At 37.4% G+C, this 7,691-nt stretch overlaps 1 long non-coding RNA gene across 1 annotated transcript in view; it reads right to left on the bottom strand.

Moving 5' to 3' along the window:
- Positions 1–1,306: 1,306 nt before the first annotated feature.
- Positions 1,307–7,691, bottom strand: part of LOC122200028 — a 49,111-nt gene continuing 42,726 nt past the window's right edge. The window contains exons 3-4 of the long non-coding RNA XR_006193700.1: positions 3,674–3,862; positions 1,307–1,607 (exon numbers count right to left, since the gene is read on the bottom strand). This is a non-coding gene — a long non-coding RNA (uncharacterized LOC122200028). The remainder of the gene's footprint in view (positions 1,608–3,673; positions 3,863–7,691) is intronic.

Genomic DNA, 7,691 nt, shown 5'->3' with positions numbered 1-7,691 from the left:
TTAAGTCAAAATGAGGTATTTAGGCTGGACTCTAGTCCAATATGACTGGTGTCCTTATAAAAGAAGGAAATTTAGAGACAAAATGATATGAGATGAACACATGCAGAAGGACAACAATGTGAAGACACAGTGAGGAGACAGTCATCTGTAGGCCAAGAAGAGAGGCCTCAGGAGAAATCAAACCTGCCAATACCTTGATCTTGGACTTGTAGACTCCAGAACTGTGAGGAAATACATTTCTGTTCTTTATGCTACCCAGTCCATGGCATCTTGTTATGGAAGCCCTAGGAAACAAATATACTACCCAACTGGTAATGAACGTTTTATGTGCATGTTTTCCCCCTTGCAAGGTCATAAACTACTGGAAATAGTTACCATGTATTTTCATTTTGCATCATCATCACAGCAACATGTGGGACACAGTAGTTCCTCGATAAATATTTGTCACATTAATAATAGAAGGAAAAGAATTCTTAGATTTTGAAGCAACAATTATTTTAAGTGATAAGTATCTATTTTAAACTTGGAACAACATAACCATGAAAATTTGGAAGTTATTATATTTTTGGAGCATGCCTCTTTCATTTAAAAAGATTGACAAAGGGACACCTACATGGCTTAGTTGGTCAAGCGTCCAGCTCTTGATCTCAGCTCAGGTCATGATCTCACGGTTCATGGGATCAAGCCCAGCATCAAGCTCTGTGCTGATAGCGTGGAGCCTGCTTGGGATTCTCTCTCTCTCTGTCCTTCCCACCCCCCCCCCCAAAACAAATAAATAAAATTTTTAAAAATTTGCAAAATGTTGGGGCACCTGGGTGGCTCAGTCGGTTAAGCGGCCAACTTCGGCTCAGGTCATGATCTTGTGGTCCGTAAGTTCGAGCCCCGCGTCGGGCTCTGTGCTGACAGCTCAGAGCCTGGAGCCTGTTTCAGATTCTGTGTCTCCCTCTCCCTGATCCTCCCCCGTTCATGCTTTGTCTCTCTCTGTCTCAAAAATAAATAAATGTTAAAAAAATTTTTAAAAAATTTGCAAAATGTTATATGAAAATAATAATATAAATCCATGAAGGCTTTACAAGCAACATTTAGGAGAAGTAATGAGAATCAAACAAATGGTGCTTCTTTAGATGTGTTTGTAAAGAAGTCACAAAGCAGTTACATGTCTTTCTCTTTTCACTCTGCATTCAATCCTTCACTCATTCAGCAAACAATTATTAAGGGACTGCTTACCTGTGTGTTGGTTACTAGGACTGGAGAGATAAAGGGATGGCCATTCTTTCAAGAAATAAATTATTTTATTTTGCTGAGTAATGATTTGGTGAGTTTACATACATTAACAAAAAAAGTCTGTTGAAACTATTTCAAGGCAAAGCCCTATATCCAGTAAAGGCATCTTAAATACTCCATACACTGATAATAAAAGAGACCTGAATTCACCTGAAAGTTCTAATGCCCAACTGAATTTACTCACTGCCTTGCCCCCAAAAATAGGATCCAGATGATGGAGAGCGGTGGTTGGTGGTGGAGGATAATTTCTACAGGTTTTCCTCTTGAATTCTGCTGTCCAGCCAGGCAACAGTGTTGTCTAAGAGCAGCATCACATTTTTCGACTGAAAATCACAGCAGACGTCACTTGGTACAGTACAACATGCCATCCGGCCACATTAGCAAGACTACAATGAATTTTTAGCAACATATTCTCTTCAAATATTGTAAATTACGTCTTCAAAATGTCTTCCTCAAAATTTGCTCTTCTTTAACAACCATATCACGTTGATTAGCCTTTTTAGTTCCACTGTCTTGTAATAAAGTTCATCGTCCATGCCACCATTTGGTTCTCTCGCCAAAACACAGATCTGATTATCTCATTTCCTGGCTCGAATCCTTCCAGGTCTCGTTCTTGTCTACAGGATGCCAAACAAACTTCTCGGCAAAGCAAACCAGACCCTTCATATTCTAGCACCCCAGATTCTGTATTCTTGCTCCAAACTTTCTCTAACACATTGGGTAAGTAGCCACTGACAGAACACAACGTGCTCTCTTGCACCCCTTTGCCAATGCATCACTACGGCCAGAACTGTATGTGCTCTACTTCATCTGCTTATAAATATATACTCATCCTAACCTCATTCTGCAAAACATTTAGTAAACATGAGGTCTTAAGTATTGCACCAGAAATGAAGGCTAAAAGATGATTAGAACATGTTTCCTACATTCCAAGATAGTACTAGGGAAAATATGCATGTAAATAAATATAACTTTGGAGAAACAGTTTAACAAATACAATAAAATAATGTATGAGAAGAGGAAGAACGATGGAAAGTTAAAAGGAAGGGACTTTGGAGCTAGAATTTAAAACGATGTCAGAGGGGGCGCCTGGGTGACTCAGCCGGTTAAGCCTCTGACTTCGGCTCAGGTCATGTTCTTGTGGTTTGTGAGTTTGGGCCCCAAGTTGGGTTCTGTGCTGACAGCTCGGAGCCTGGAGCCTGCTTCAGATTCTGTTGTCTCCCTCTCTCTCGCTCTTCTCTCTCTCTCTGCCCCTCCCCCACTCGTGCTCGCTTGCTCACTCGCTCTCAAAAATAAATAAACACTAAAAAAAAAAATAAAACGATGTAAGAGGCACACATGTGAGGACACGTGGAGGTTGGAAAGGACACAACAGGCAGAGGAAACAGAATACACAAAAGCATTGAGATGAACAGCAGGAAGTGGACAAATCTGGCTTGATCTTCCCGAAGATAAATGTGCAGAAACAGAGGCGGATAAAAGAGATACAGATTCAGCTTTGTATTGTAAATACATTAATATCTCTTCTTTTTTTCACCCACAGTGTTCTTTAGATATAGTATGTGAGTGAAAAATTAAGTTCTATGTCAAAGCCTTCCCATCTCAAATCAGACACCAAGGCACCTTTATGTTCATATCTGTTATTTATTTAACTGTTATTTACAACATGTATGTATGTTTATAAACATGTGTGTGCTTTTTTTCTAAAGTTCACTTATTTGTTTTGAGATATAGAGTGTGTGAGCAGGGGAGGGGCAAAGAGAGGGAGAGAGAATCTGTCAGCGCAGAGCCCCATGGGGGGTTTGAACTCACAAACTGTGAGATCATGACCTGAACTGAAATCAAGAGCCAGACGTTTAACTGGCTGAGTCACGCTGGTGCCCCAGAATGTATGCGCTTTTAATATAGAATTTTTCTCATTACAGACTGTTTCAAAATACTATTCAAACATGAGACCAAAAAGCTTGGGAAAATATCTGATAGCTAAATATTTTGTAAGTATTTTAGCACATCTCTAATTGTTTTTTGCCTGATCACACTTAGTTGCATGAATTCCAAAAATAAAGAAAGTGGAAATAATGTATAATGGCTGATCTGAATTTCTAATTATAAACTATTTTACTACCAGGAGGGCTGACTTTTAGGGGAATATTATAAAGGCAAACAAGAAGTAGTTCCACTTATTAGAGTTCTTGTGAAGTTTGTCTAAAAGAAATATAATTGATGCTCTTTTGGAAGGACAAAATGAATGTTCTGTACGTAGGAATTGTAATTATGGCTAAACAGTTGACAGGTCATAAAATAATATATTCATTACATAAAGTTGCAATAAAATATTAATTTCAAGTCCAGCAATCTGTCTTTATGTAGAACGTATCTGATTACTCACCAAATGTTCTTGTCAGATGAGCAAAGTTTTTTTTTTTTTCCAACTCACAAATTACCATCAGTTAAAGGCTTTTCACTGAAACCTCTCAAGATGCAAGTCCAATATGCAGGTTTCTTATTACAGCTACTGAGTAGAAACAGAAGTCTCCAGTTCCTTCATTTTTCTCACACTTAAAAGTTGAAAGAGCACCTGAAAAATTATGAAAAACAAGAAGTTGAACTCAAGAGTTACTGGAAAAATTCAACAGTAGTTAGAAATTGAGCTCTGATCCTTATATGACTATTTGAAACTGATGATAAACTTTCCTTTTATCTTTTTAATCTTTGAGACATGAACTGACCACAGGCCAGACCCATCTGTCTCCAACTCCCCTTGCACTTAACATTTGCCAGCCACAATGACCTTCCTTTCATGCCTTAAGTCTGTCACCATTTCTGAGACTTTCGCAACCTCTTTCCTCTGTCCAGGCGCACTGTTTCCCTTCTTCTCCCCTTTTATTAAGTAGCCACAACTCAGCTCATGTGCCTCAACCTTAGTATCCCTTCTTGGCTGGCACCTTCTCTGGATTAGATCCCCTCTTTGCACTACTCACAGCACAAAGTATTACTTGTTCTGTTCCTTGTTCATACATTGACAGCATGGCAGAGAGGTTCAAGAGTGTATGTTCTGAAGTCAGAACACAAGGGTTTAAATTCCAGCCATGCTGTTTATAAATTGTGTAAGGATGGTAGGGGTAAAGTTTAGGGCATAATATACACACACCTACGCTTCTAGAGACAATATATCTAGTATCAAAGCCTTATTCTTCCATTTACTGGCCTGTGACATCTTGGGTAAGTCATTAACTTCCATGGGCCTTGGTTTCAGCAACTATAAAATATGGTTGTTAATACTGTACCTAACTTACAGTACCTGTCAGATAAATGTCAGGTATCATAGAAGATATATGAAATTCTTACATAGGCAAGGATGTAGTTTAATACCTGGCATATATTAAGCAATCAATAGCTTTTTTGATATTTTTGTTATATTTGTGATAAAATATATACCCCATTATAAATATATCACCAGTTGTGTGTTTGTTAAATATTTGCTCCCCAGCTACACAGGAAGATTCATGAAGATAACAATGATATCCATTTATTGGGTAGTGTATTCCCAAGACCTAACCCAGCATCTGGTATACAGAACATGTTGAATAAATATAGCTAGTCAATAAATAAATACATCTCTCCTTTCAACTGAAAGTTATGAAATCAACTAACCTGCAGTAACTTGTTGGTGCTCTTGTGAGATTTCAATTAAGCAACATATATTAAAAACACCTACCACACTGCCAGAACTACAGTGAGTATTCGACAAATGTAATTTGTTTCTCTTCTTCTCAGGTCACTAAGAAAACCTGTATCTCTTCAGGGCACCACATTTGTGATCTCTGTCAATAATATGCATCTTCACTGTGTCATTAGGACAAGTTCCAGAACATGAAATACTGTTCTTTTATAACTTTAACTAGTTATGGTAGTTTCCTTGGGAAAATGGTTGATGGAGCTCCTTACACTATAATTCCAGAAGTTTTCCTTAAACTGATTTTTACAATTTGCTCTTTCTGTAGCTCTTTGGGCCACCTTGGAAAGTCACACTGAAAAGTAAGACTAGACCAGGTGATCTCTATCACATATTTGCACGTATTCCCTGTGGAAGGGACAGTAAATTCTCAGCAATCATTGGAAGAACATGAATGTCCCCAAATGACATTATGTAAGCATGCAATCACACACACACACACACACACACACACACATACACACGAGTCCTAACTGAACTAAAATTTATGTAACTCTTCATTCCGCTGACATTTTTCAATAGCTGCTGTTCTAACCAAGACTTTAAAACCGTTTTAAGTCATAAGATGCTGAATGTGGACAGCTGCACTTGTCTCTTCCTATATTTGAAATTCAAGGGCCATACAGCTTCATTGAGAAAAAGCACTGGGAAAGCTTTTATCTCTAGCGTGTTGAGGCACAGGTTAGAAGATGCACTTGCACCATTAGGAAACCACAGGAGGCCCTGAAAGCCTGTCTCATCTTTGACCTCTGCTGGTGGAACAATTCCTGGTCGTGAGCCCCTTCCTCCATGGGTATGCTGTCAATTTATCTAGTTCCTTCAATTTGATGACTTACCCTCTCCTGCAGATTCACTTATCAACGACTGGTCAAACTTGACTTGCTGGTTTATAGATGTTTTCTGAACATTATTTGAGATGGGTCAACAATTCTGCTCCAAATTTAACGACTGGCAGTCACAGGGTTAGATCACTATAAGGATAGTTCATAGACTATCCCTCTGTCACTTAAAATTTACTTCAGTATCAATATGTGGTTGACATTTACTAAGCAATGTTTAATAGGAGCCAGATGCTATACTGAGTGATTTGTATACATGCTGTTTAACTATAATAACCTTGAGACACTGGTATGGTGAAATGATGTAGAAATGTTTGTGGTGATCTTACACAACTATGTAAATATACTAAAAACTATTGTACAATTTAATAGCATGAGTTATATGTCTGTGAATTATTAATAAAGCTGTTATAAAATCAGTTTGAGTTATTTTTTCTTTTCTGCCTCTGCTGGACAGAGAATCCATAAACATTCTAGCACAATGCTATTCTCTCTGGATCTTCATGCTTACTATACCTTTATACCCTTCATTCTCCCACTTAAAACAGATGGACACTTTCACCAATAACTTACTCACATGTTTTTGCTTCTGAGATTGTTTTTACCTATTTTTCTCTCTGAATGAATACTCTTCTTGCACATATCCATATCCCTGAATCATCTAGTCATGTCACAGAAATTGAGAATCTACTATGTCCTCAGCACCAAGCAAGGCACTGGAGACATTTTTTAATAAAAATACACAAGTAATAGAACATATTTTTAAAAAATCCTTTTCACCCTGTTAGAAGGGAATTTCCCTCTCCTTTGGAATTCTCTAGCACTTTACTGAAGCATCCCATAGCTTGTATTATTCTCTGCCATGCCTAATGATTGTTTGCATCTCTTATGAAACTTCCTAGCTATTCTGTAGACTTCTGGTACAGAGACTCACATCTAATTGTACATTTCTCAAGCCACATGATGCTCTAGGTGGAATATTACGACTCCTAGTTAAGATGTGCTTCATAAGCAGCATATACTTCTTTATACTGACTTACTTTCAATTGCTCCATTTACATGTAAAATAATTAAAGATAAAGCTAAGTTCATAACTATCAACTTTTTGCTTATTTTATACTAGGCCAAACTATTTTAGGTTAATTTTTATTACTTTCGCCTTCTTTTGAATAATGAAATGTTTCCCCCTCTATTAATTTCTTTGCTATAAAATCTGTTTCAATTTTTTACTAGTGGCTCTAAATATTATTACAGTATAAATCTTTACTTATTAAATCCAATAAAAATTTTACTTTTTTCTTTGCTAATGCTAAAAAATTAAAACATTTTAACTTTATTTACCTCTTCTTCTATGTCTTATTATTGTTAACATATATAAAAGGTATACATGCATTTAAAACACACAAGACTGGGCGCCTGGATGGCTCAGTCAGAAGAGCAGGCAACTCTTGATCTTGGGGTTGTGTGTTCGAGCCCCACGCTGGATGTAGAGATTACTTAAAAATAAAATATTAAAAAAAATATATAAGACATTATCATTTGTGAAGAAAAATAAGACTCAGTTCTTCCTCCCGTTTTTTTTTTTTTTTTATTCTTACACTAAAACCATACTTGGCACTTCTGAAACCAGATGTACGGGGTTTTTTTCCCACACCAAGCAATTCTCTGTGGCACCAACTGGGTGTTCTACAATTTAAATTAATTCTGACACTCTCATCCTCGACATAGCATCACTCCAGAGCTCAGGTCCACAAGACAGCCTCCCCCTACTTCATATGCCAATTGTTAAGGCCAGGTGTTACCTGTGCTTATGACCACTTATAAATCACAGA

Source organism: Panthera leo, chromosome D1 (assembly GCF_018350215.1).
Source record: "Panthera leo isolate Ple1 chromosome D1, P.leo_Ple1_pat1.1, whole genome shotgun sequence".
NCBI lineage: Eukaryota > Metazoa > Chordata > Mammalia > Carnivora > Felidae > Panthera > Panthera leo.
This window is presented reverse-complemented; position numbering and strand designations above follow the sequence as displayed.